Raw genomic sequence first — 27,122 nt, forward strand, 5'->3', positions numbered from 1 at the left:
ATAGAAACAAGGGAAGTAATACAGAGAGAAGTAGAAGAGGTACTTAAAACAATGCTAGAAGGAATATTGCATCTTAATAAATAGAAAAAACAGTGTGAAAACAATAAAAGACAGTAGTAGCAAAGATGTAGTTTTTCAAAGCTGCTATTGATTACAGAATTGACCAGCGTGATAATATAAATGGTATGTTCAATGATGTAAAATTCTTAATGTTTTGTGAATTTCAAGAGTTAGGGGAGGTTTTTGTATCTGAGCAAATGTATTTTTCTCTATGACTTCTAAGTGTAATTTTTTGATTAAAAGGTATAGTGTTCATTTTTCAAGCCCTAATAGATGGTAGAATCTTATTCTGAAATCTTTTGCATGCTATTTTCATGCAGAATTCATGTCTATGTGGTTCACATGAATGCTGTAAATGAGGGAAAAAATGACATGACATGCACCTTCTTTTTTATAGTTTAACTTGGGGATGGATGTCCAGTGTTCTTAGTGACACTCTGTAAACAGTACCTTGGGGTGCATTAACATGGTGCTGTTTCCTCACTGTGCTGTAGGTTTGCCTTTCATAAATAACTGATCAACACTTTTAGCTGTATTTAATATTCTTTATATAAACAGAGATTTATTATTCTGTAATAAAAGATATCCTCTTACATCTGCTGCTGTGGTGCAAAATGTTGTTTGCTTTGCCAGATTAAATAGATAATGAAGTGCAGTAAATGTTTCGTGGTACTATTAACAGAAGCATGGCTTTTAAAAAATTATTTCTTAAACGACCATGCATGGAAATATGTATTAAAATATTTTAAAGGGTTTAAATCCTAGGAAATATTTCACTCTGGTATAACTCAAGAGATCATTTAAGAGTTTTTCCTTTGAAAAACCTTAGCATCAAAAGAGAGATGTTATTTTTACAGTATAGGAAATCTAAGAACATCAAACATCTGACATTAAAAAATTTAAACTTCAGTGTTAGTATAAAGAATTTGAAATTAATTGATTTATTTTTAATACATTAAAGTATATGTTGATGTGATAAGCAATCAAATATGAAATAAAAACTTACCTAGGAGATACTTGATTGAAGCTTTGTCTGTGCTCTGTCAGAATATACTGAGACTCACTCAGCAGATAGGAAGCTTTTTTCTATTTGAAATGCATTGTGCACTCTCGTCTTGTGATTTCTTTTTCACAGCGTCTTCTTGTTCACTGCTGCTTTGCTCTTGTGGTATTGGTTGTTTCCAGTTTATTTCCAGGTATCTTCAGTATCTGAGTTCCTCTACATTCAGGATTTTTGTTAATTCTGCCCTGCTCAGGTAACAGAAAGGACCTGTGAACTTTGCATCTTTCCCTCCCAACCAAAAAACATATTAAAAAAAGGCAAATGCACTGGCCCCAGTCAACTCAAGTATTCAGCACCCATCTAAAAAATAATTTAAGTATTTGCTATGCAGTAAATTCCATCTGTTTTCTGTTGCTATTCCAACACTGAAAAGTTATTTCCCTTCACATTTTGGTAGCCTTTGCATTTTAGATTTTTGTAGGAAATATACAGCATCAGTAGACATCAGATCTTAACTTTTAATCCATGCAACATTATTCTGTGAAGGATGATGAAGGTCTGCCTCTCTCAGCTCCTCATGCTTCTGTCAGACACAGATGTGAAATGCTGCTTTAGAGAGTGGGGGGAAAAATTCTAAAGGGTGTAGTGTTTTGTCATCTCTCAGGACAGTAAGCACGCATGGCATGAATGAGTGGCAGATATGAGCTATTCAAACCAGTCACTGAACTGACAGGATGACACTTTCATGCATAATAGAACCATTAATTATTTCTTCTGATGGACGGCAGTGTGTACTAGAAGAAAAAAGCAGCAGAGGATAATACTGGGTTTGATAGGTTCTCTGTGTTTTAACAGCTTGTCATTAAGAAACAAACCAGGAAAAAGCCTGCTGTTTTGGGATATGATCAGGTAAAACAGACCAGAGCTGTTTTGACAGGCTGGGTGTCATTCATAGGGTTAAAAACTCCAGGCAGGTTAAGGTCTATTCAAAGCTTGCTTTTTATAAAAAAAGATGTTCTAATGGATCTGCTTTAAAAATCATGGTTTGTGTTTTGCTTCACGTAGCCTTTCATTTGGGGAGCCTGACCGTTGTCTTGTAGGTTTTCATTTATAATTTAATTTATAGGTTAAACCCACACATTTCTTTTTTTTTTCCTCTGCAAAAGGAAACTTTAACATTAAAAAAACCCGTTTTTTAAAAGATCCTCTGCATGAAGAATATGCTCAAACTCATCACACACTTTGTATTATAGACACTCACAAATCCATTTCTAATTAATTTAGAAATTTAAATTCTGTGATTTAATGTTGAGGAACTGCTCTCTCAAGGCTAATATGGAAAAAATTAATATATTTTGAAGAACTCACTTCAGTGTAGCATAAGCCTTCATAAATATAAAGTATGATGGATAAAAATCTTCATTCACGGTATCAATGTTGTTAAGGGCAACGTATGATGATTGTGGGGAAAATAATGCAATGTTTAGAACTTTTCCTCAAAATAGAGAGGTTTTTTTTCCTCGCAGAATCTTCTTTAGTGTAACTTTTCTTTTTAAATTTATTGATAAGAAAATATCTGCAATCAATTTATTTCTCTTTTTACTTTCTATACCTTGAAGGTGAAGAAAAGATAAGATGATGACTCCTTTAAAACCAGGGTGAAATATAAACCCCACCAAAAAGGTGTTGGGAGAAAGGGCTGCTTCTGCTGGTTTGTACATGTTTACTCTAAGTATGAGGAACTTATCTCATCACTGAAGAGGAAAACTTATCTTCATCTTCCTTATTATGGAATGATGGAGAGCATCTGGATAAAGCTTCTTCTAGTTTATCCAGTCAAAAATCATGAGCACTATTATGCCCTTATATCCATCAAATAACTTCTGGAATATTTTTGGTCTCTAGCTTGTATTCTATCTAGCTCCAGACCAAATCCAAGCCTAGAAATATATGATGCCTGTAACTTTAAATCTAAGTTGTCAATTTTGTCTCTTTAGATAACAAGTCGAGTTGCCAAGGATACAATGAGTAGATGATATAAAGTCCATGCTGAAAGTACTGGAATGAGGCATACTTTCTGAAATAATATTAACACTTTCTCTCTCATTATTTCTGTCTTCACATACACAGTCCGTGCATGGAGTTGGTGCCCAACCCGAACTGAAAGTGTCCTAAATTTATTACTGTATTTCATAAAAGTGTTGATTCTTGTGAAAACCTTGCAAGTAATTGGAATCTGACAAGGCACAACCTATATTCTCAGATAAACTTCTGGGAGACAAACAATAGCCTGGTCTGCTTCCCCCTTTGCAAATCCCAAAACAGAGGACTCAAATATCCCCTGTGATTATCCCCTGAAGAAGCCCTGAAGAACAAAAGAATTTATACATATATGTATCTCCCACTTTTTTCCCCTCTTCAGGACAAGGTAAACTGAGCTATGTGTGTGTTAGTATCAGAAGTATTCTGCTGTCTCACATCTGGAGATGAGGATTAGGATAACTTGGATGAAGCAGCATGTTAACATTTAGGGCGTGACAATAATTCTGACATCTTGATGTGCAACTTTAGTCTGGGATAACACATGATTGGTGTTAAGAATTCAAACACTGAAGATGAAGGTGGTTAAAATTTTCAACCTTGAATATAGCACAAAGAATTGTATTTTTAGCGTGGTGTTCTGAAAATCTTTTCTGTTTGGTCAATCTGCAACAGGAATAAGTTATATATAAGCTGCATGACTAAAGTAGATATGTAACATCTGTGGTGGAGAATGTTGCTGGTATGACTGAAGTAGCAAAAGCTTCAAGCATCACCCCTGAGCACTCCAAAGGGCCTCCATCCATCTTGTGACTGGATAGCTACTGTGTGACGGGCAGTGCTGCACTCGGGGGCTACTTCCTGGCAGAGCTGGGTTATCTTGGACTCGCGGGGTGGCCTGATGAGGGACTCCATGTCCATGAATAACATCAGCTGACATGAAGTTCTCACACCTCTAGCCAGTAGTAAGGAATCACAGGGCCCTGGCTACATCCCTCTACTTTGTTTCATTTGGACGTGTTGTCTACTGCATAACTTTGTGACAGCCGAAAAGTTAACTTTGTAGCGAGGCAAAAGTTCTGTACTTGGACAGACTTCTGTTTCAGTTCCTATTTTTTGAGTGGTTTTATGCACAAAAAGCTACTACGTAGCTTTTGTTAACAATAGGTTGAAACTGCACCTGAAAATTTGATCTAGGGTGAATAATGTACTTGCCTGCTTTAAGAAGAGTGCTTTTTAAAAGTTGTATAAGAAGTGAGCAGAATGCTTTCTGAAAAACATTTTGCATTTTAAGTGTGAGCATTTGATTTGAAAGCTCACTGAAATTTCATTTCAATCTCACAGTGATATTTAATATTTACAGTATCAAAATGGGTAGCTTTGCAAATAGCATTAAGCCATGTATTGTCTGTGTTAGTCCATTCACGATTAATAATTATGGGTTCTTCAAATCCTAAAGGCCAAATATTACCCCCACTGTATGAAAGTAATTCATCAAATATATTGGAAAAAACATTTTTCTAATAAGACTGAGTGATCGGTAAAGCTGTATCTTAATGAACCATTTTTACAAGGTATAAAATGCATGATAATCACTAAAGTTGCAAATTTATTGTAAATTAATTTGAAAAAGCCCTAAAAGAAGACATAGAGTTAGAGAACACTTCTAAGCCTTTTTCTTCTTGAGAATTTTATCAAGTATTTACCTTTTATCTAAAAAACAGCTATGCACATGGAAATCCTATTTTTACCTTTTCTCTGAATATTGTCATTCAGCTTTTAGAGAGCTGTAAGATTATCTGCTTCAAGCAAGTTGATAACTAGTGGTTGCTTTTCAGAGAAAAGTGGTGTATTTATCAGAATTTTTAAATTGCTGACGAGCTAATGTTCTGAAGAAAATGTCATCATAATTTCTGCTTTTGTTGCCTAGAAGTATTTCTTGCCTTTATGAACATAATACTCTTTTGCCTTCTTTTGTCCCTTTTTTTTGGGATGTGTGTGTGTGTGTGTGTATTTGTTGTGATCTTATATCAATAGTTATTGATTATTGCAGATTAAATAATTGTATTTTGTCAATGGAACATTTGATTACCTTCCAGCTAAATGAAGTTCATCTGCAAAACTATAGTTTTCAATGTTTAATATAGAATATGTTGTGTCTGAAAATAAAAAACAGTATTCAAATTTTTAAAATTTTGAAATCAGTTGGATAATTAACACTGAATAATTTTTGACTTAAGAATGTGTCAACCAGAATCCTAAAATTATTTTTAATTTAACAGCAATATCTGCTAGCTCTCAGTGAAAGTAGATACTTAGCCCTTTCTTAAAATTGATTCTCTTCTCATTAAATGAGTATTTCCCATAGTCTGGAAAATTATATAGATCAACAAGCTCAAAAGAGAAATGGAAGGAGATAGCTTAGAAGAAAAGGCATTTTTGTTACCTAGGAAATGAGTGAGTAAAAGTACTTAGCACAACTCTTATCATGTCAGACATCTAAGGGCTTTTGTGTTTCCTAGATTTTAGTTATGGCAGTAAAGCTAGACTTGAGACAAAGCGGCTTTAATATGAAATTCTTTGAAAAGACAGAGAAATAGTTTGTTTTCTACTTTTCAAGTCAAAGTGTTGCTAGTAGATGATTTCGGACAGAATGCTGTAATAAAAATGTGTACTGCTACTCCTAATAATGATAATTTAACATTAATTCTATTGCTGTTGGTAGCTACTGACATTTTGTTGGAAATTTTTTTCAGTGAAATTTTGCAAGAATGAGACTTGTAGTTAAACTGTTAATTTTTTTTTTTTTTTGGAGAAAGGTAACGGGTGCTGACACGCCTTCTAATGAATTTGTTGTAGAAATCATACTTTGAGATTTTTGTGTGTTAAAATTTTACTGTCTTGGTATTTTTTTCCCCATTATTTCAATATTAGAAACAGCCAACAATTTCTGCTTTTGTTTAACACAGTATTAGGAAGGGTAAGTAGTGATTGTTTCACAAATATATGAGCTTCAATTATATTTTTAATCACATTTTAATTAATGGATCAGTGTTTGTGAATGTGCTGTCTGTTTGATTCATCCAAATTACAGCAGGTTGCTGTTACTAAACTATTCAGATTGGTGACAAATTATGGAACTGTTTTGAAGACTGAACAGTTTTGCATAATTGTTGTTTTTAACTTGTGTTATCTGATGAATGCGTGCTCACCAGATACTGGCCAGATATCTTTCAATTGACTCTATTTTTTTAGACTGTTCATGAACAAAATAAATTATGACCTTGGATTTGTTTTGGATTTTACACAATTTTTGCAGCCCTACTGCTCACCTGTGTTAAAGGCAAGTTTTGCAGGTTTTTTTGGGTTATTTGTTTGTTTTGCTTTGTTTTGTTTTGTTTTTTATAAAGGTAATGAGCAATAACACTGTGACCACAAAATCTGAAAGAGTTTATGGGGGACCATGTCAAAGATTTTGAAGTTTTGCTTATGCATATTCTTCCTTTCTCTCTCAGTTTGATCTTTCTAGTTGCCATAACAACTTCATAATAGCAGCACATTTACTGCTGTAGTTAAGGTTGTGTCAGCACTTCCATTATAAGCTACTGTTTTCAGGAATTTCTAATTTATTCACAGACTTAAAAATGGCATACAGTAAGTCTATGTAATTGGTTTTAATGTATGGCACCAACTTTGTGAAAGCTGCTGTTGTCTGAGCTCTGATGGCATGTATAAAATAGCATATTGTTCTTAGTGGGTTTTTTTCTTTTCTTTTTTTTTTTTTTTTACTGAGAAGCAGCAAAACATTTTTAGTCTAAAATTAATTTTGACTGGTTCCCATCTGCCAGAGGTATGAGAATCAACATGTTCTTTTGCTCTACCACAATGCCCCATCATGCCTGTATCCAGTTAGACCCATCTGTTTCTGTTAGTTAAAAGGTTAGTGTGAACATGGCGCTTTTCTGGAAGCAGGAAAATGATAACCTTTTTAATAACTGAGTTTCATGTCTCATTAAGAAATAAGTGTTGGACATCCTCAATACTTTTATAATTATTTTTATGTTAAATAAAGACTAGCAATGTTAAGTGGTGGATGATTTCTGAAAGGCAGGAAGTAGAGGGTGAGTCTGTTTCTGGTATTGAAAGAAATCAGTTATTCATTGTAGATGCACTTCCTCTTATACAGTTTTAGCAGGGAATTGTGTGTAATTACAATACAACTTTCTGAAATCTGGAAATTGTTTAACCTGGGAAACATGTCAAAGCAGTTTCATAATTTGCTGAAGGTGTTCTGTAACTCCTTGAGTGATTTTACTAAGCCTATGATCAGGGGATCTTTTAAAGACAAGATTTCACCCAAATAGATTCTGGGGGTTTCATTTAAACACATTTATTTCAGGCAAATTGGCAAGGCATGCACAGCATAAACTTGCTGCCCTGAATAATTATGAATTATATACTTGTGAGGATTCATGGGATTTTTCTTATTTTTTTTTTCCTATTTATTGCCAAATGTATTGCAAGACACTTGCCCCTAAAACAAAATTATGTGCTTTAGCTGTAGGAGACAATATAACAGTATATTATTAAAAAAACCCCAAAACTTTCATACTCTTTTTGATCCCAAATTGGTTTTAATTCACTTTGAAGTCTTCACTTATATAAAATTGCTTAAATTTGAAGCATGTTTTTATTTTCTTTAGTTAATCTACAGTTCTACTTCATTGCAATGAAATATAGTGGCAGCTATTTAGACATTTTTATCACCTTGGTTGCTGTTTGTAAACCTTCAGCAACAAGGTGTAACTTTAAAAGAAAGACTAATTAGATTTCAATGGTCTGAAGTGATCACAGCTGTTCATTTCAAAGATAAATTTCTTTGATTTTTGATTTTAAAGGAAAATATATTTAATTTAATTATCCTAGTTAGAAGGTATTTGTTTAAGTATATGTTATTCTGAGGAGAGGTTGTATGTACTTCTCAATTGAGAATATAAATAGTTTTTTAGAAGCTCATTGATGCCTTCAGCTCAGACTTCCTCTTTGATTCTAGACAGGTGAAATATTCAGCCGGGGTGTCCTATGTCCAGACAATTCATTGCCCTTTTATTGCTTCACTTCTTTAAGTGTTTTCCACTTCTCTGCCAGAATTGGTTTAATTGTTAACTGTTTTCTATAGCATGGCTTTGAAATCATAGCCAGAAAATTGCTTTTGAGAGCTTTTTCCCAACTGAGTATAAGACTTAACAGTCAAAATGCTATAAATATTGCAAGAAAACCCACTTGACTGCTCCATAAAGAAATTATTTTGAAAGTGCTACATACTTATGGTGTTTGCAAGTGGCATTTCTGTTTCTAGGTTTTACAAAAGTCTGCATTTGTACTTCTGTCATCTTTTGTTACTTTCTCCATTCCCTGAATTCATGGAGCTTTGATTTTCTGAGGTTTATTAGACCTGGAGGATTAATTTAAGCATGAAGGGTTGGTTGCTTTCTAGGTTTTGTGTCTTGTTGTGATTCTCATTGTAAACGATTTTGTCCTTTCTGTAATAAGTAAAAATTAATGGAAAATTTTGCATCCTTTGCAGACTTCATAGCTGTGAGAAATTACTCTGTCTCATCTCTGCAGCTCTTATTAGGAGTAAATATCTGAACAGAATCCTAGCTTGATGTTAGCTTGGTGCTGTTCTTCAATAGTACACTTCAGATGAGGGGAATCATGGAAAGGAGTTCTTGAATGTTGCAGGCTTTGGGTAAACTGTAGTCTGTCTACATTTACTTTGAAATCTGTAAGGCAGTTCTCTGGAGCTATTGAACTTACCTTACTTAAAAGGTTTTGCTAGAAATCCTCTGAAAGATCTCCCTCTTTTTCAGTGACAATTGGGGTAGAAGATAAGGTTTGATGTCAGTTGCATCTCAGAACAGCAGCATAAAACTAATAGTATTAATATAGTCTGGGCTGTTGGGATAAGTTGTTGCAAAAGCTTTTCTTTTTTCCAAGACATGTACTATGTTGATCTTCAATATATTAGAGATTAGTTAGGGGAAGTATATATTTATGAAGGGAAGATTTAAATGGAAGTACAGATCAGGGTTTGTATTTTTTTAAAAGCCCATGGTTTGCAAATTGTATAAACTATTATCTATAAATGCCTAGGTACAGCTTTTTTCCAGAAAGCAATCAGCAATAGGTCCCCTTTCTTCTTACTTCATGTCTTATATAATTTTGAAAACATTTCCCTTAAAAATTATTATGTGGTTGCAAAATTACTGAAATTGAAAAAGCTTTTTGGACATTCACTAATATAAAATTTTATGTACTTTTCTTTCTAATAGATAAAAGTTAATTTCACTGAAATTCTGTTGAGCTAAGGTTCAAATTTTAAGTTTCAGATTTATCTGAAAGGTTATTAGTTTCCTGTAGGTTTTTTCCTAGGTTAACTGATGTTGTTTGTGAGCCATGTGTGTAGATGTCACCCAGCAGATAGTCATGTGTCTGAAGAACACATGTCTGTAATTCAGGTGGTTTCATAATGATCCTGTATGGTTCATTCTCTGTCTTGTGATGTGGCAAATGAGTTTGATGTTTGTATATGGCAGAAGGGCAGAGCCGTGCCACAAAAGCCACAAAATTTCCTAGTTTCCTAGTAAGAGAAGAATGATCTCAGAAGTCTTCCAGGAGAGGTGGGAAACCTCAATAATCTTCCTGCTATATCTCTACTTTCATACATGTATTATTCAGGAAAAGAAAGTCCTTTTTTCCTGCTTTCAGATTGTATGCAGGTTTTTCTAAAGACTCATTTTATAGGCTTTTTTCAAGTGAATTCTGTACATAAAAAATATAATCTAACTTGCCTAACAATTAGGACACAATTAAGGACTACTGCAGTGCTACAGTTTAAAATCTAGCCCATTAAGTAATGAATTCATTATATTAAAGATACTGGAATTTAGTTTGCTTTTCCAAATTCTCTGTTAGTGTCCAGTCTATTAAGTAACCTTTTATGGTTTATGCATTTTAATCCTATCATTTTACTAGCTTAAAAGCACCTACTGGAACCTTTGCCAGAACTAAGAATTAATGAAGTAATGAATTCACTGTCACAGGCTACTTAAAAGCTAGTTCTAACAATAGATAAGGAAGTCTAAAGCATAAAGGAATCCAGCTCTCATTTGGAAGGGGAACATCAGTGAATAAGGTACCACTGAGAGTGCACACTGGAAGGCAGAAAAATCAGGAAAGATGAGAAACTTACAAATGTCTCTCCATCATAAGTACTTTATCTTGCTGTTTTTATAGATGTAGGGGCATTGTCTGTTCAAATTCATTCTTTTGCATTTTAGTCAGCACTTCACTATTCAATTAAAGAATCCTGGGAGCTGAAGTTTATCTCTGCCCACTTGTGGAGCCAGGACTAGAATTGTGTCTCAGAAGGAGGATGTTCTGTTTTGTTTTGGTGTTTGGTTGAGAGTTTTTTTCTGTCCTGAGGACTTACTGCTGCAGCATTGGCAACTGGGGGAAAAAACCTCAGTAGAACGCCTTTATAATTATTTGTGACAGATTCCGCTTAACTCTCTTTCATTTAAAAATTATTTTAGGATTTTGAGAAAGATTGTATTTTGATACCTCATGTTTCTTTTACAGTTTCAAGGATGCTGTATTTGCTGGATAAACTAATCTAAATATAATGCTATACTTACCTGTTTGCATGCTGACTGTTTTAATTATGCTCAGTTACAATTTCTTAAATTGCATTGTTGAAAGTTTCTGAAGTAAAGGTGTCCTAGGAGAGAATTAGCCTCTTCCTGATTAGTGCTGGACTAATGCAGATAGCACCTTCAAACACCTATTTGGGCATGCAATTCTGGTTTTGTTGCTGAAACTACAGGTCAAAAAGTGCACCCTTACACCTTAGTGTTCAATGCTTCTTTCTCCATCTGGATTAGAAATGTACAGTTGGAAAGACGCAATAACTTTGAACAATTATCTAGTTATTTAAATAGTACTTTAATGCAATTATTTTCCATTTCCATTCAGCTGGGGGTTATGAAAATATACACTTTGCTTTTTCATTATGTGCTTTTTTGAGTGACTCAATGTATGAATGCATTTGTCAGCTGGATTATGAGTATCGTGCTTTATGCCTTATCTCAACCTTATTGTTAAGGAATCTGTCTTTTTTTCCAGTCACACAGACGTCAAGTCTCAGAGGGGAGCACAAGACTCATGCCTCTGTGATTTGTCACATGGTCTCCTGCCACACTGCAGGCATCCTGCATAATGGCAGCAAAAGACTCCTGTCTCAGTACTCTTCTGCCAGCCCACGCAGAAAGAGTGGTGGGGTAGAAGAGGAAGGATTTGCAGACCAGAGAGTTCGGGCCATCAAGAGCTGGGAGGGCTGTGCAGAAGCACAGAGGAAGCTGCAGGCGCTATCTTGCAGCTGTGGTACCTGCAGGGCAACATGTATCTCACATGAGCAGATGCCTGCATCATCAGTGAACAGAATTGCCCATTCCCATTGTTGTGCTTAATGCATACAACTTCTACATTTGACTCTGGTATACTTCAGAGAACTGCTTTTTGGTAAAGCCTGTCTTGTTGATTGCCACTTCAAAATAGAGATGAACATTAAAATTAAATGCTTGCAAAATAATGCATCTATGCAGTTAAAATATCTCTTACAGAGACATGACCACTTATGTGATGGGAAGAAACTGGAAGTTAAGCTGTAGTTTTGTTCATCCAGAAACTTTGAGTATCTTCAGAAAAGTCGGGCTTTGCTTCCTCTTGGGTATTTGACTGGAGCAGTGTTCCATGAAATCTACCCTCAGATGGAATAGGCTGTGTATGCAGAGGGAAGCTTTGTTGTTCTGTCCTTTGTCTGTGTAGAAGATTTGTTTCACCTGCCTTTTGAGGAATAGCATATCTTCCTTGTCACCTGTTTTCTACAATTTGAATTCATTTTTTGGGGGGTAGTTATCAAGGACCATTTTTTTCCTTTCCCCTGCAGGGAGTGGGGAGTGGGAAGGGTGTTGTCTGCAAAAGTCATATTTGTTACTTATGTGCAGACAGCCAATAATCAACTATCAAGAATTTTTATTATTTTAGCAAACTAGGGAATTAGTTTTCATTGGCTACAAGTTGCATAGTTCTCTTATTTATTAGTATTCTATCTTATGTTGGTTAATGAATCTCTCATTTCCCATGCTGATTATTCCACATGCTCAGGCTTTCTCTTTTTTTGAGTTGGTGTGTTTCTTGTTCCAGTGGTCACAATCTCCTCCTGCTGGAATTGCCTTTTAGGCAGTTGGAGCCCATTTCAGCACAGTTGCTGGGTTGGATTTATTAGTTTCTTCTCCATCTTGGGAGCTCTGCCAGGTGGTCTATAAATTCTGCATTCTTTGTGTCCACTTTCAGTGGGCATCCTACTTCCCAAGCCTTGTTAACCTCCTGCTAGGTCTGAGACTGCTGAAGCATGTCCAGCTCTGTGCCTTAACAAGGCAATTCTACCTACAAGTAATTTGTGTTTCCAAGCCATGGACATCACTTGGAGCTTGCTTGTTAGCTGCCCTCTGTTTCACAGATTGAATCTCCCTTTTTGTTGATTAGGCTTGAAAGCATTAAAAAACCAAAAGTCAAAGAACATCCTTTCTTAAAAAGATTTTTACATAGTCTATATTTTGCAACAGTGTTGCAGTATCATGTTTAACAGAGAGACATAGAAATAAGAAATTAAATCTTAGAATACAGAAGTTAACTGTTATCTGTGTGCTTTAGCTCTTATTTGGCTGGTCTAGGATGTGTAAAAAATCACTTTCTAGCTGCAATTGGGATCTGTGAAACAGCTGCATGTTTTTCAGTAGCTTTGGGAACAATGAGTAATGAGAGAAATTTCATGCACTTCATCAATCAGTGAGATTCTAGAAATATTTGAAACTATTTTGTTTATTAGTTGGGACAATTTACAGACAGTTCAGTGCTCTTTTTTTCAGTTTTTTTTTTTTTTTAATATCATTCATTGAGTATATGGATATTCATGCTTCAGAGACTTCCTTTCTCATCATCCACTTTCCTGTTATCTCAGTAAAAAACTCCTGCAAAAAATGTCTTAAATGTATTAAAAAAAATCTTGAAAATTTTATGGCTGACAGCATTTTCCGCCTAGGAGAAAAGAAGTGCTGTTTGTTTAATGAATTAAAGATGACATTTACCTCCAACAGCCAAAGATATGCTGCTATCTGTAGAAACACCTTGATTAACAGTCTTGGCTTTGAAACCGGTCCAAATGTGGATAGCTGAGTACAAAATGGACCCTCTGTTATAAAACATGGTTTCTTTTCATCAGGTGATCTACTTCTTAAAGTATAGGAGATGATGAATGTTCTGTTAGTATAACAGAAAATAGTTGTGTAATTGTAATGAGGCTCATTATAAAAGTATGTCAAACATGTTGATTTAGACATTTCATTTCTTCTGTGTGTATTCCAAATCACTGTAATCATCTGTGCAGAACATGCTGATAGCACGACTTCAAAATTTATTGAGCATTTTGAGGTAATCTGCTTAAACATATATACATTCAAAAATGTTAAATTATGTCTCAGTTAAAGAGTGGAAACTATATATGCCCATTTGGAAGTCCTTTATTAGATGTTTTTGAAGTAAGCAAGCACTTTCTTTGGTGAGACCAATGTTCAGAAAAATGACATTGGAGTAATCAGGTATAGGAGGTTAGTCTCAGGTAAGTCTTAATTTTATGTTACCTATAGTGACTTTGAAATAATATTTCATGTAAATTTTATAGTTTACACTTTTATAATACTATAACCTTGTAGTGGCTGTGAGGGCTGCTTCTCTAGTGAATAACGATGAATGACGATATTTATTGATAGTAATGGATATTATTTTAATGGGTGGTATTTAATGAAAATAATGGACTATAAAGAAGAAATGTATTGAAAGTTGAAAGTAAATGTAGAATTTAGAATTTATTCCTTGTCTTGAAACTGCAGGATTGCAGAATTTAGAATTTATTCTTTGTCTTGAAGCTGCAGGATTTTTGTAATTTTTAAACAAATCAAGATTTTAATGAAGCTTTGTTTTATGGCATCAGTAAAAAAAACTTTGGTGGCAGAGTTTCAGGTGGCATGCTGCTGGGAATTCTTTGAAAGAGATGTTGCCTAGAATAGTGATTTATTTTTTTATCATGCTTTTAAGATAGAAGGGGTGATGCCACTAGTGGAATCTACTAAGGAAAACAGATTTTAAAAAATCAGTCCATTTATAATATTTGTTAATAAAAATAAAAAATTAAATTATAGGAAACTGTAATATTTCTTCTGTAAGTATGAAAGGCACAATTCTTTTCTGGTGTAACTGATTACATTTTAACAGCAGTAATGCCCATCTGCTTCTCAGGCTTTCTTGGCAACTTTAGTGCACTAGAAATTATAAATGCTTTAAACGATACTGCAAGTTGTATAATTTTGTTTTACTGAAGCCCTTATTGGAACACACTGTTCTAACAAAGTGTGACTAGATATAATATGTATTTATACTTTTTTTTGTGAGTTTGGCGTGGAATTTTTTCAACATTTATGATTAAATAAATCTCTTAGAAGCATTGGAACTCAACACAGAAAACTGAGCTGTCACAGAACACATGTATTATATTGTAAAATATTATTCCATTGGGGTTGTGTTGTGAAATATTGGATGGATTAACTTATTGTCCAGGTAGACAGTTATGGTAATTCTGTTTATTCTTACGAAAAATCTGATGACACAGACTCTTTGCTGTAATTATTCTGCTCTTCCCATTTTTGTTTTACTAATCCGTAACTATCATTTTGGTGCAAGACACAGGAAAACTGAGAGAGTTAAGATTGGAGAAAAATGGGAAAAGAAAATGGACACTTCAAACAAAAAAAACCCCAAAACCAAACTACAGAAAATCTGAATTTCACTGGGAAAGAGATTACCCAGCAGTTTGTTAACACTTTACATGTGTGTTTGATGCTTCTGATAAGGGTCTAAGGAATTAGATGATTCTGGTGTCATGAAGGAGCAGAATAAGAGTCTGCTGTGGTAAAAAGAAGCAGAATGCAAGCACACAAAGGATTTAGCATTAGAGTAATGAAAGATGACATTCTTTTCTAATTATCTCTGCTATTTGTTGTGTTGTAGGTTTTTGAATAAAAATGAGCAAAGCAATTGCCCAGGAGGCAATAGGGAGGAAAGTTGCTAACAGGTGAAAGCAGGAAAATGAATGCTTTGAATATCTTCTTTTTTGTATAAATTCACATAGATCCTCTCTGACTGGATAGCTAACATATTTTTAACAGCACTTGGAAGTGGGTTCTATTAGAGAATTCTGGAAATGTTAGTCGTTTCAAATTTCCACGTAGTTGAAATAATATTAGGGAGGAGAGAGTATCCTTCCTCTGTTGTTTCACTTTGCCGTAGGCAACTACTTGTCACAAGTCATGGATGTGAGATACTGCGTGGTTGACCATGAGTCTGAATAACTACAACCATTCTTATGTTATAAAGAAAATAAAAATATTAAATAGGGGGTCTTGGTGTGTTTGACTGTGTCTATATGTTAGATGTTTAGACACCAGGAAGCATTTCTTCATGAAAAGTCTTGTTAAGCATTGGCACAGACTGCCCAGGGAGGTGGTGTTCAAGAAATGACTGGACAGGGCATTTAGCACTGTGGTCTGATTGACAAGGTGGTGACCAGTCAAAAGTTGGACTTGATAATCTATTTTCTCAAAATACTGTTCTTTTCTTGTGGCATATAATATCTTACTGTATCGCTGAGAGTTGAAAGAAGAAATGTCTGAGGCAACTGGCAATCCTAGAATGACCACTTGTATTTCTTCACTGTTTATCTTCATTGCCTACTTTTTAAAGACTTATTTCAGACTCAGATTGGTTATATTGTCATTTTATTAAATCTTTGAGTTAATAACCTGTAATGCAGCGAGCATGATTTAAATTGTACTCCTGATTGAAATGAAGAGTGCAAGTATCATGGTGATCAAATAAAATCAAATTATATACTGGACTTCTAGGTGACTGTGTGATTATCATATTTTAAAATTTTTGTTACAATGCTATAAAGATAATTTATTGAGATTTTTAGTAATAGAAATTAGTAGCAATACCTCTTGTCAGTTGTGTCAATTTAAGTAATTGACTTTAGACTTAGCACCTATATTTGTATCAAAAATACATTGCATTCTATGTGAGAATGAAAATTCATTGAGTTTGCCTCTGAAGAAGCAGAAATCTACCCTGAAAAGATCTCTCTTCCTCATTGCTCCAACCAAAACTCAAACCAAAACACTTGTGTCTTTTTGCTTGAACGTGTTCTGGTGCATTTGGCAAGTATCTTTCAGCCGTAATGAGGACCAGGGTCACTACTGCTTCCACAGCTTGGTTGAAAGACATGCATTAATGGTTGTGTTTCAATAAATGCTAACTAAAAATGTATTTAATACTTCATTACTTGCTCTACTCCCTTGAGTTTTTAGAATGCTTTAGTTTGCAGAAACATTGATAGACATTGTTTGTGCTATACTTGTGTTCACAGAAATGCTTAAATATGACTGTGTATGACAACCTTCCTATTTGCCATTTGTATGTTTAAAAGGGACAAATGAATTAACAAAAAATGGAATTTCTCAATTTGGGGATTTTATAAACTTGAGCACTTTTGACTAAGTCTCAAGAACTTCCAGGTTAAAGATAAAACTCTAAGCAGGTGTGTGTATGTGAAGAACTGTCTTTGCATGAATAATCATGCTGAACATATATACATGCACAATGTATTTATGTTTGTCTAATGATATATATTTTCTTTTTCCCGAGTATTCTGCTGATCATACAAAAAAAAAGTGAATAATTCACATGAAGTAGTAACACAGAATCCTATTAAAATACAAACCCAAACAAGAAGGGGGTAAGTTCAGGATGCATTCTCTATTTATGCATCTATTCATGCAGAATTTAGGCAAGTTGCTTATTCTGGTATGAATTAAGCAAATTAAGGCAGATATTGTCATGTGAGATTAATCCAATTAAAACCCAGACAATATCTGTAGTAGAGCAAAATGGAAAAATAAAAAAGGTGCTTTGTGCAGTTTGATTCTCTCCTCTTGTAACTGGTATCTATAATTGTGTATAAATGAGAGACTGTTAGGACTGTAAATATGCTTTTCCTTTCTGACACGTTTCCTGCCTGTTGCTTGGTTACCAGTACTTTGCCACACATACGTGGAAGGTATTAGCTCATTCTTCTGTCTTCACTCTTTGAGCTTTAGTGAGGAGATACATGATCAAAATTCATGATTTTATTTCTCTGCCTCTAGCTGCTAAGGGTTAAATGACTTATCCTAGGAGATTTAGAAGTGGTTATGCATAATTTATTAATTTCATATAGAGGAAAAGGCCGTTCCACTCTATGACTCTTTCAGAGTAGTGTTGATTTTTTCTTTTGTTTAAATCTTTTTTCCTTTTTTTAGAAAGTAGGATTCTTTACTAGTTGCTATGAAACAGCCAAATGACTTACCATAAACTGTCATCATGACCTTTCCCAAAGATGGTAGTCTTTGCCATTTCCCCTCTAACTTAACCACAGTATGACATTAGTGTCAGGATCACTACAGAATGACACACGGTATTTTAAGTATTTCTGTAGTGACTGTCACCATGATACCTGGTAGCTTTCAACAAAGTAGAATGAAGAGGTGAAGAATGCAGGTTAATGTATATTTGTTTAACTGCCTGTTTTTAAAATTTCCCTGTGAATGGTCATGGAAGTTGGAAATGGAATTAAGAGATTACCATTGAACAGAGGAACACAAGAGTAGTCATACTCCCTCTATCTTGTCCCTTCCCCTCAAAAAGAAAGGATTAATACTTGATTTGTACATTGTGTGCCTGAGTCAAACAGGCAAAAGTGGAAACAAGTTGAGAGAATTCTTTAATGTCAGTTGAAGGTATATTATTAGAATGATTGTAACTTGAGCCGTCCACAGTTTTTAAATGAGTCTTCAATGCACTGCATTGGGTTTTCGTATAATATTTTTTCCTGTACATCTTAATATTGGTAGCCATTTTATAATTTCAATAATGTTAACTGATACTTGTTACCAATGTGCCATTTTATAGTAATTTCCGAAGCAAGTATGTCTTGGCCTATCAGGTGTTGGAAGAGTAATGCCATAGTGGCATTTTCTCAGACATGTTCATTAATGGAAAGTGTTTTCGGGTAAGATTTAACCTTATCTGTTTAACTTTTTAGAATACAAAAAAAAGGCAATGTCAGGATGATGTCGGCACTGAAAACTCTAATGTATATTAATGTATACATTAAAGTTTAAAATGCTTCTTTGTGAGGTAGTTGCTTTAATAAAGTTCCTTCTCTCCTTTCTGGAAGATTATGTGTATAATACATGAACTATGTCTAAATATGATAACTTCTTTAAGAGCTACCTACATCATTCTGATTTTTGGTATATCACAATTAACTGCCTTATTAAAGAAAAATAAAACTCTTACACTTGAACACAAATATCAGTCTTTACTTTTCTAATGTATTCCAATTATCTCTCTACTTCAGTAAATCTAGTTTAAACTCTACATTCTTAAGGTGACACCAGTGGTAAAACCGTGGGCTTCCACTGCTTGTCACCCCAATGGGAGAAGAAGCAACAGGGAAGCATCTCCTTCCCCAGGAGCATGGACTGCTTAAAAAATGTGCCTAAAAGCCTATGTAACTTTTAGTCTCAAACTTGAATAATCTTTCATTATTCTTTTTGAATAATTTTAATTCATAAAATAATTTGGTACTAAAAAGTCAAATAGTGTAAACTTTCTACAAAACTTGCAAGTATTTCCTCTTGTATCACTTTAAGTAGCCATTAGGGAAGGAGAGTGTGTCTTCATTAATGGAACTGGAAGCAGGTATTGATTTGGAGCTTTATGGCTATCTATGCAAGTATTGACATCTGCTGTTCTTTAATTGCCGTTGTTTATTCAATTACAAAGAAAATGATTGCTTACTACTAATCCTATATCAATATACTGTTATTATCGTATTAAATTTTGAGGGGATTTTGCCTAAGAAAATGGTTCATTTTTTTCTAAAAGAACAAAATATTAACCCTATTTAATAAAAGCAATAAGACAAAACCCCCTCAGAAATAGTAGTTTAAGATGAAATCAAAGCAATAACATAAAAATCCCTCAGAAATAGTAGCTTGAGTTGAATTTTTAATTTAGTTCCTTACTATGCAGTTCTTAGAGGTCCCAAAATGCTGTCTCCAGTGGTTTTATGCTTTTCAGTGAAAGGCAGAATGTGGCTTTAAAAAATGCCAAGTCAGCAGAGTGAGGAGCAGTTAGCCTGAAGGCAAGGGAGAGGCTGGTGTGAACTTAAAGGTGTCTTTCTTTCCTCCAGTTCCTCAGTTTAGTTTCAGTATTTTCATTTGTGTTCAGGTAACTTGACTGAAATTTTGATCTTAATGGAATTGGAGAAATAGGAAGTTCATGTTGTAGTTTTGATATTAATTTTTAATGCTAGCTTTATCTTGAGGTTTTTGAATACATTTGCATGGCTGATCATATTTATGAGTGACTGTATCCTAAAGACACAGATAGAACAAGCCTTGTCTGTGCTAATATGTTACTTTAAAAATGTTTCCTGGTGAATTTGCATTACCCAAACTTGGTATTTTATATGCGTCTTAACGGAGCATCAGTGAAATTCACTGATAATAGATTTAATTTTTACTGCTAACATGGTCTATATATCAGAGGCTCATTTTAAAGACTAAGGTAGAGAGATTTAAGCTTAAACACTCCCTTCTCCAGCCATTAACTTCAATATTAATGATGGTAATAGCAGAAAGAATCATTGCTTTTTCCTCTTCCCTTTTATAAGCTGAAGAAAAAAATCCATGTCACTAGTTTGTTTATATAATACATTTTAAAAACTAGTTTACTAGATGCAGTAGTACAAATAATCCTATAAATATCATTAAAGAATAGATTCTGCCACTTTCATTCATAGTAAGTTATGCCTTGTTTTGTAAGCATTTCTTTGGTTTTTGTAAGGCCACTGTGAAGGTAAAATTCCGCTGAAACAGAGCCTATTTGTTTCCCTTGATTTAGTCATATAGTTTTAAATTCATTGTACTGTTTTCTGTTCTCCCATCTAAGTACTTGTGCATAATTAATGGAAGTGTGAGTTTTTCTGATGTTGCCTTTCATCTTGTTTCCATTCTCTTTTTCCCTGATATTCTGTTTCTTCATTTGGATGTTGAGGAATACATGTCAGAAAGCCTTGATAGTGAAAGTAACTGAAACAGGTAAAAGAGAGTCATTAGCCAGTCAGGTATGAACTGTAAATCAGTCAGGTATAGCACATTTTCTAGCTCTCCTCACCATATTTTATTCATTATTTATTTTATAAAAGCATCCGTATTCTTCACAGCAGGATTCATTGGAAGTTAAATTTCTTTTTCTGAAGAACTTATAAACCAAACATTCAGAAATGTAATATACTAAATTTCCTACCAACTTCAGCTTGTAACTAGGAAACACAATGTATATAAACTAAAGTAGAAAGTAAATATGAATGAATGTGTTGTTTCCCTGTGATTTAAATTAAAATTTGGTGAAGGCTGTATAGCCTTCTGTCTTTCATATCTTAATGCTTCCAATTTGGAACGTTATTAACATGAATCAGGGTAAGACTGTGTAGTCAGCCCTAGATTTGGCAGTGACAGCAAATTATTTTAATAACTCTATGACATAATACCCTGAAAACAAACAAAACTTTTCTGAAAGTTCTTCTTAAAAATAGGTTTTCCTATGGGCAAGGAAACTACTAAGTTTATTTTCTTTACAGGTGGTTTACATGTACATGTCTCTGGACAGTTGTCATTCTATGTTATTACTGGTTTACACTTACAGATTTGCTAATTGCTCTGCTGGTTGCTGCATTATTTTTTAATGAATAAGAGGATGAGTTTTAATTTATTCCTCTGATAAACACATTCAAGGGCTCATCTGTACCTGGTGAGTTTGGGTCACAAAATGTGGACTTTTGTGTGTTCAAAAGCTTCACCTACTGTTACATTAAATTAGGATTTATTACATAGTTCAAAAATTATAGGTAGATAGACAAATGGTATATCTCATAAACCATATTTCATTAAGAATTAGTCTTCTAAGTAAATAAATATATTTCAAAATGTTTTTTAAATGCATTTTCTGATAGGCTTATTGTTACATTCTTATGTGATCAGTTATAATCTGATAGTTAACTATTCTTTTGATTTAGCCATTACATCATTCAGGAAAACAGAAGCACTTGGTTCCTTTTGCTAATGGTTGTCCAGCTCAGGTTCTGATTGAGGGCTTTTCAATTCAGATATAGGTAATTGTGGATTTTTTTTTGTTTTAATGTTGATGTATTTATGCATATATTGATGCATGGAGTGAGTGTAAGCTACATTTCTTTGGGAGACCAAGGAATGCACCAGTGTCATGGTAGAGGAAATGACAGAATTATTCCTGTGGTTGAAACTAAAGAGAGTAATTCTGGCAGAGTACAGTCTTGATAATTTGTGTTTGAAAATGCAGTTAGTACAACAGAGAATCACTCAAGAAATTCATGGTACTATAGCAAAAGTAAAATGTGCTGTCTAGGATTTAGGAAGAGAGAAAAACTCAAAAGCTGGAATACAAGGTTTACTTAGAAGTGAGCAGCACATTTTCACTCTTCTTTAGTAATGAAACAAATTTGTATATCTATCCTTTATTGGAGGAAATGAACTTTACATACTTGTTTTGCTTTTCTTTTTTTGATAAATTTGACCTCAGAAATGATTGCTCACCTCTACCCTTTATTTTGTATGAATTAGAATTTAAAATTAAACTAGTGCTGTATGGCCAGTTGGGATTGATTCCTTTGAAGAGAGAACTCAGTCTCTCTGGGGGTTTGGTTTTGGATGTCATTCAGTCAGTAGACACCTGTTCAGCTATTGAAATGATTCCTTGAAGTCCTGATTGTGGTCAGTGAGGCCAGTGGACCTTTAGACATGAAACACACTAAAAAAGGGATACAATATAGAAAGATGGCTGTCCTTAGCAAATATTTTATAAAGCTTCTGGTATTTGAAGAGCTAGGAGGCCTTGTAACATAGACTTCATTGGGGAGGCTTTTTAAGTATTAGTGCAAGACTGCTGTGTGATAGCACAAGCACTTAACAGGACTTTTGAGTTATAAATAGCTTTATCCATGCATAGCCATGTCACTTCTGCAGCAACATAGATGCTACTATGCAATTTAACTTAGCTACTAAAAACCATGGTATTTTAATCAGGATTTTCCAGATCTAGATTTGTACTATATTCCACTGTAGAAGTGGAATACTTCAGGGTAAAGTGTTTTGAGAATATGTCATCATTTTAGAATAAGTGTTTGTGCCAGCCTACATATAGATAGTTAGAGCTGTTTAATAATTGCCTTTTTCCATGAGCCTCCTTGGCACTAAAAAAACCAGCCTGGTTAACCCTCATTAAAAAAATAGATTAATTTCTTATTAAAATGAAAGGCCCATTTTTTAATCATTCAGCTTCATGCTATTTAGAAAAATGTTCAATTATTAAAAGGCTGCTGAAATTTAATGGACTAGGAAGACATTGTACTTCACTAAATTATATGAAGTGCCATGGTTTCTCTTCATACAAAAATTATTCACCTTGTATTTCTCAAAGTATCTAAGCTTTCATCTTATTTCTGGATATCAATTTAAATCTTAAATTTAACCCATAAGATTTGAAAGTAAAAATACTTTTTCTGTGAAGTGTTCATAAAAATAATGCTGAGTACTTTGAGAAGTCTCAGTCTTGCAAATTCACAAGCAATGCTTCTTGTGAAGTACTAGTGCACTGTACTTCCTTATTTGTGAAAAGTAGGAAGCATAAGCAGCAGAGATCTCAATAAAGCAAAACATTCAAAAGGTAGGTGTTAGAAATGGTGACACCTGGGCATGTGTTGCTGCCCACAGACATATTCCAAGAGGTCCAAGTGTGGCCAGTTGCACTCCAGAAGCCACGTGAGCAAATAAAATATTGAATCTTGGTTGTTTATTTTAATCTAGGGCTTAAATCAGAGGAAATAAAAGTTACTTTAACAAAAGCCAAATTAAATGGTAGTTTGGTCATGAGTTTTACTTATGTGGTTTTGGTTTACAGGATAAACCAGCTTTTTCATTCTGTGGAAAGAGTTTGTATGATCACACAATGCTTACTGCATATATGTACAGAAAAGGGTCTCTGAGCTCTCTGATTTTCGTGCTCTGGACACATATTTCCTGGTGTTTTAGTTTGGGTAAAGAAATGAAGTATTGAAGAGAACCTCACAGTCATTCCAAATTACTGTGATTTGGCTCATACTCTGATCCTTTGGTTAATACAGACTTTGTTTAGAAATATTCTCCTATTCATAGAGAGTTCTTCATAGCAAACTTTTGATGAAAACTTAGTTGTTTGAAAAGGTACTAAGTTTTTCTTTCCAGTGTGTTTAGTTTAACAAATAGGAACTATTTGTGAGAAAAGATGGTGTAGGCATCTCAAACTGATGTAAAAAAAAAAAAAAAAAAACTTACTTCCTTTTAGGTTTCAGGATCAGGTACTGATTTCAACAGGTTTGATGTGTTTGTATATGTCAGGAAATTTGTGCTATGTTTTAATTTTTTATGTGAGATATCTGTAGGTATGGAACTTCTGTTAGTTATGCAGTTGTTCTCTCATGCAGAGACAGGAAGATTAGCTTCTTCAGATGTATCATTTTAAAAATAATTTCTGTGCAAGTTCCAGTCATTTTGATATGACCTTTACTGTATTTTGAAGTGAAAAGCTAGGGAATGCTGCAACAATATTGATTTTTGATAGGGGTTAATGTTTTCTCGAGTTAGCTGTGGGGCAAGAAAGCTGTTGAGAGACAAGTTTAATTGAAAAGGGTAAAACAGTTCTTGCAGAATAGAGAATTAACAAGAAAAACAAATTACAGACATTACCTTCCAGACATTAACTTCCTTTCTGCACCATGTGTGTATATGCTGAAAATGAGTTTTATATGCATTTATCTGAAATTTTCCAGAAAAACACTTACATGCAAATGCATTTTTTCATGGATGAAAAAGATTTTTTTCTTTAAATTGAAGATTAGCATTAGAGAGACCAAGAGAGAGGTTTGGGTGTTTTGTCTTTCTACAGAATAGATCTCTGTAGTACCAGACTGATACCACAGCTATGTATCTATGTCTTTGTGAGAACCATCACTACACAATCATTGTAGTAGGATTTGGAAAGAAATTCAGTGGCTCTACCCAGGAGGACTTTTCCAAAGAGTTCTGTTGGTAAAGGCACACTGCATTTTCATTCTAAAAGCCATGAGTGTCTTTTAAACAAAACATATGTCATCGGCAGAATTTACATCACATTTCTGTAACTACAGCCAGATGAGTTGTTTTGGTTAAAATTACTGAGCTAGATTTTTCTTGCTTTTTCTAGCTCTAAAATATGTTTAATTTTAAACATATTAATTGTATTTAATATGTTTAAAAATGATGTGGTCACCCATTGGATATTTTTGTTCATAGGGAAATTACATAGGGGGAAAAAAGTCATTATTTGCTGTTGAATATAGTAAAAATGGTTTGCTGAATGCTTTGCTAATGGAAATGGTACATTTTCTTTAGGATCATTAGCAATTGTTGTTAAAGCTTTTTGTAACAGTGCTCTCCTTGCAATGTTTTTTAATTCCTTTTTCCTCCCATTCATCCTTGAACATAGATCAACATGTTCAAATTCCAGTCCATGGTTACTATGACCCAATTTTGTCAAAAAAATATATTATGAAATATTTATATCTATTTCAGTGGCTATTCATGGGTTAATGCTTTTCTCTCACACTGAGGAAAAAGTTTTAGAAAGAGAGAAGTGATTGCCAGTAGTGCTGCTCTTGTGTTATGCTGACCTCATCACATGCAGGAGACCTGCAAGCCAATTTCTTACTTGTGCTTTGATGTTACAGCTTGATCTTTGTAAATATTCTATGCGCTTTCTTAGGAAAAAATTGCCATCTAAATAATATGCTTTGTTTTAAAGCAAATGGCTTCTTAAATATTAACAATTAATACTCTTTTTAGACATTCATTTCTAAATAATTGAGCTTGTTGCAATTTTGTTTCTTCCATTTTAGGCACTCAATGGTAGGACCTCGTCTAGGAGTCTACTCTTGAATAGAGCTGGTGTTCTGCTTTATTCTAGTTTATCATTTCTCTTCACTGCTTCTGACAGCATTTATCCAGTTTTTTTCCTGCTGTGCCAGCTCTCGTGCTTCTTGGAATCTGCTTGCTAAAATGGCAGAAAATTTAATTGACAAACAAAAAAGTAATGCTTTTCTGATGGTTTAACAGAGTGAGTCAGCTCAGTAAGGATCCAGCATGAAGGAGGATTTGCAGCTGTACATCTGGGGCCTGAGCAAGAGGAGGCGTGGGTGGGAGAGCCCCCAGAGGCAGCCCGAGGGAGAAGGTGCTGCTTGCAGAGCTGGGGTGTGGAGGGAAGCAGGAGGAGTGGGACACACATCCCAATGCCCTGACTGAGCAGCCGGCTCGGTGCCACAAGCTTGGTGCTTACAGTGCCACCTGTATGGCAGCCATGCTATGCTGGGCACTGCCATTTACACCCTTGTGCTAGGTATTAAGGATGACAGCACTGATTAATGTAAAAATCTTTTTGCCATAAACTTCACACAGTAAATATTAATGATATGGGAAGTTAACCAGTGTTTTTTAGAATAGAAGTGTAGGATTATAGACATGACCATGTACTTCCTAAAATGAAGTGGTCTAATGTTTGCTGGTAGCCAGAAGTAAAAATTGCCTAAATATTTTGTATTGTCTGATTGCTACCTTCTTATTTTGCTAAACAAAATGTTTTTTCCTTTTTATCTGCCTAGGGACATTAACTAAAGGTAATGGAGCTGAGGGATGGAGATTGGTCAGAGAACAAATGTTTAGGATTTTATTTCATTGTGGAAATGAAACTTCTGGACTGATTGAACAGTGTTTTAGTTGAAGTAAATTCTCGTACATTTTTGTGCACTTCCAAATGCAGCAGTCTTGGAGAACCATCTTACTCATTTTAAAATAAGATTTTTAAAAAATGTTTCGATATTGTTTCTTAATTGCAATTTCTTAAAATTCTCTGTTTTCACTTTCAACTACTGTGTTTATTTGGAATGTTATTATTTTCTTTCCGGATTTTCTTCTGTGTTTCTGTTTTATGTGTGTTTGACTGCCAGGTACTAGTTGTTTTTTAACTTTTATTGAAACTTCCATAATATTACTGCAGCTAATCAGGTATTTCAAAAGAGACCAAAACATTGTTAGTAACAGTTTTCATTTTTATATTAATTTGAATCAAGTGTTACAAAATATTCACTTACAAAAATAGGTGGAAAAAATTACAGAAATCTAATCAATAATTGGTAGCTTTACTCCTGTCCTTAATTTGTGACCTTTTGCTTTGTCAGTACTTCATAGGTCTTTTGTATAAGTTATATATTAATTTTTGTTTTTTTAATAATATCTGCCAGTAAGTGTTGTAGGTTACAGCAGAAAAACGCACAGAAGAAACATTGCCAAGTAGAGTAATGAACCCTTATTGATGGTATTACTTACAGGATTTTCAATATCCTGTAAGTAATAACTAGAATATCCTGTAAAGTTTTCAATTCATAAAAAAGACCTGTATAGCTGCTTAGAGGGTCTAACCTTAGGAACTAAGCTCTATTGGCCCATAGGGAGAAGAAATCAAGTGTCATCAACGAGGTTGGTTGTCATAATCTGAGACCATGAAGTTCATATTTCTGTTCTCAAAATTAATCTTTGACTGTCATTTCAGTGACAAAAGTATGTGAACTAAATTTTCT

The 27,122-nt window shown here is 34.2% G+C and overlaps 2 protein-coding genes across 2 annotated transcripts in view; one reads left to right on the top strand and one right to left on the bottom strand.

Annotated features, from left to right (window-relative positions):
* Nucleotides 1–1,497, bottom strand: part of CHRM5 (cholinergic receptor muscarinic 5) — a 45,710-nt gene extending 44,213 nt beyond the window's left edge. The window contains exon 1 of the mRNA XM_054275543.1: nt 1,067–1,497. The gene's annotated coding sequence lies outside the window, so the exon portion shown is untranslated. The remainder of the gene's footprint in view (nt 1–1,066) is intronic.
* Nucleotides 1–27,122, top strand: part of AVEN (apoptosis and caspase activation inhibitor) — an 85,008-nt gene that overhangs the window by 36,340 nt on the left and 21,546 nt on the right. The gene's annotated exons all lie outside the window — the stretch shown is intronic.

Source organism: Melozone crissalis, unplaced genomic scaffold, assembly GCF_028551555.1.
Source record: "Melozone crissalis strain CALT ecotype California unplaced genomic scaffold, PUWL_Pcris_2 ptg000018l_1, whole genome shotgun sequence".
Lineage (NCBI taxonomy): Eukaryota > Metazoa > Chordata > Aves > Passeriformes > Passerellidae > Melozone > Melozone crissalis.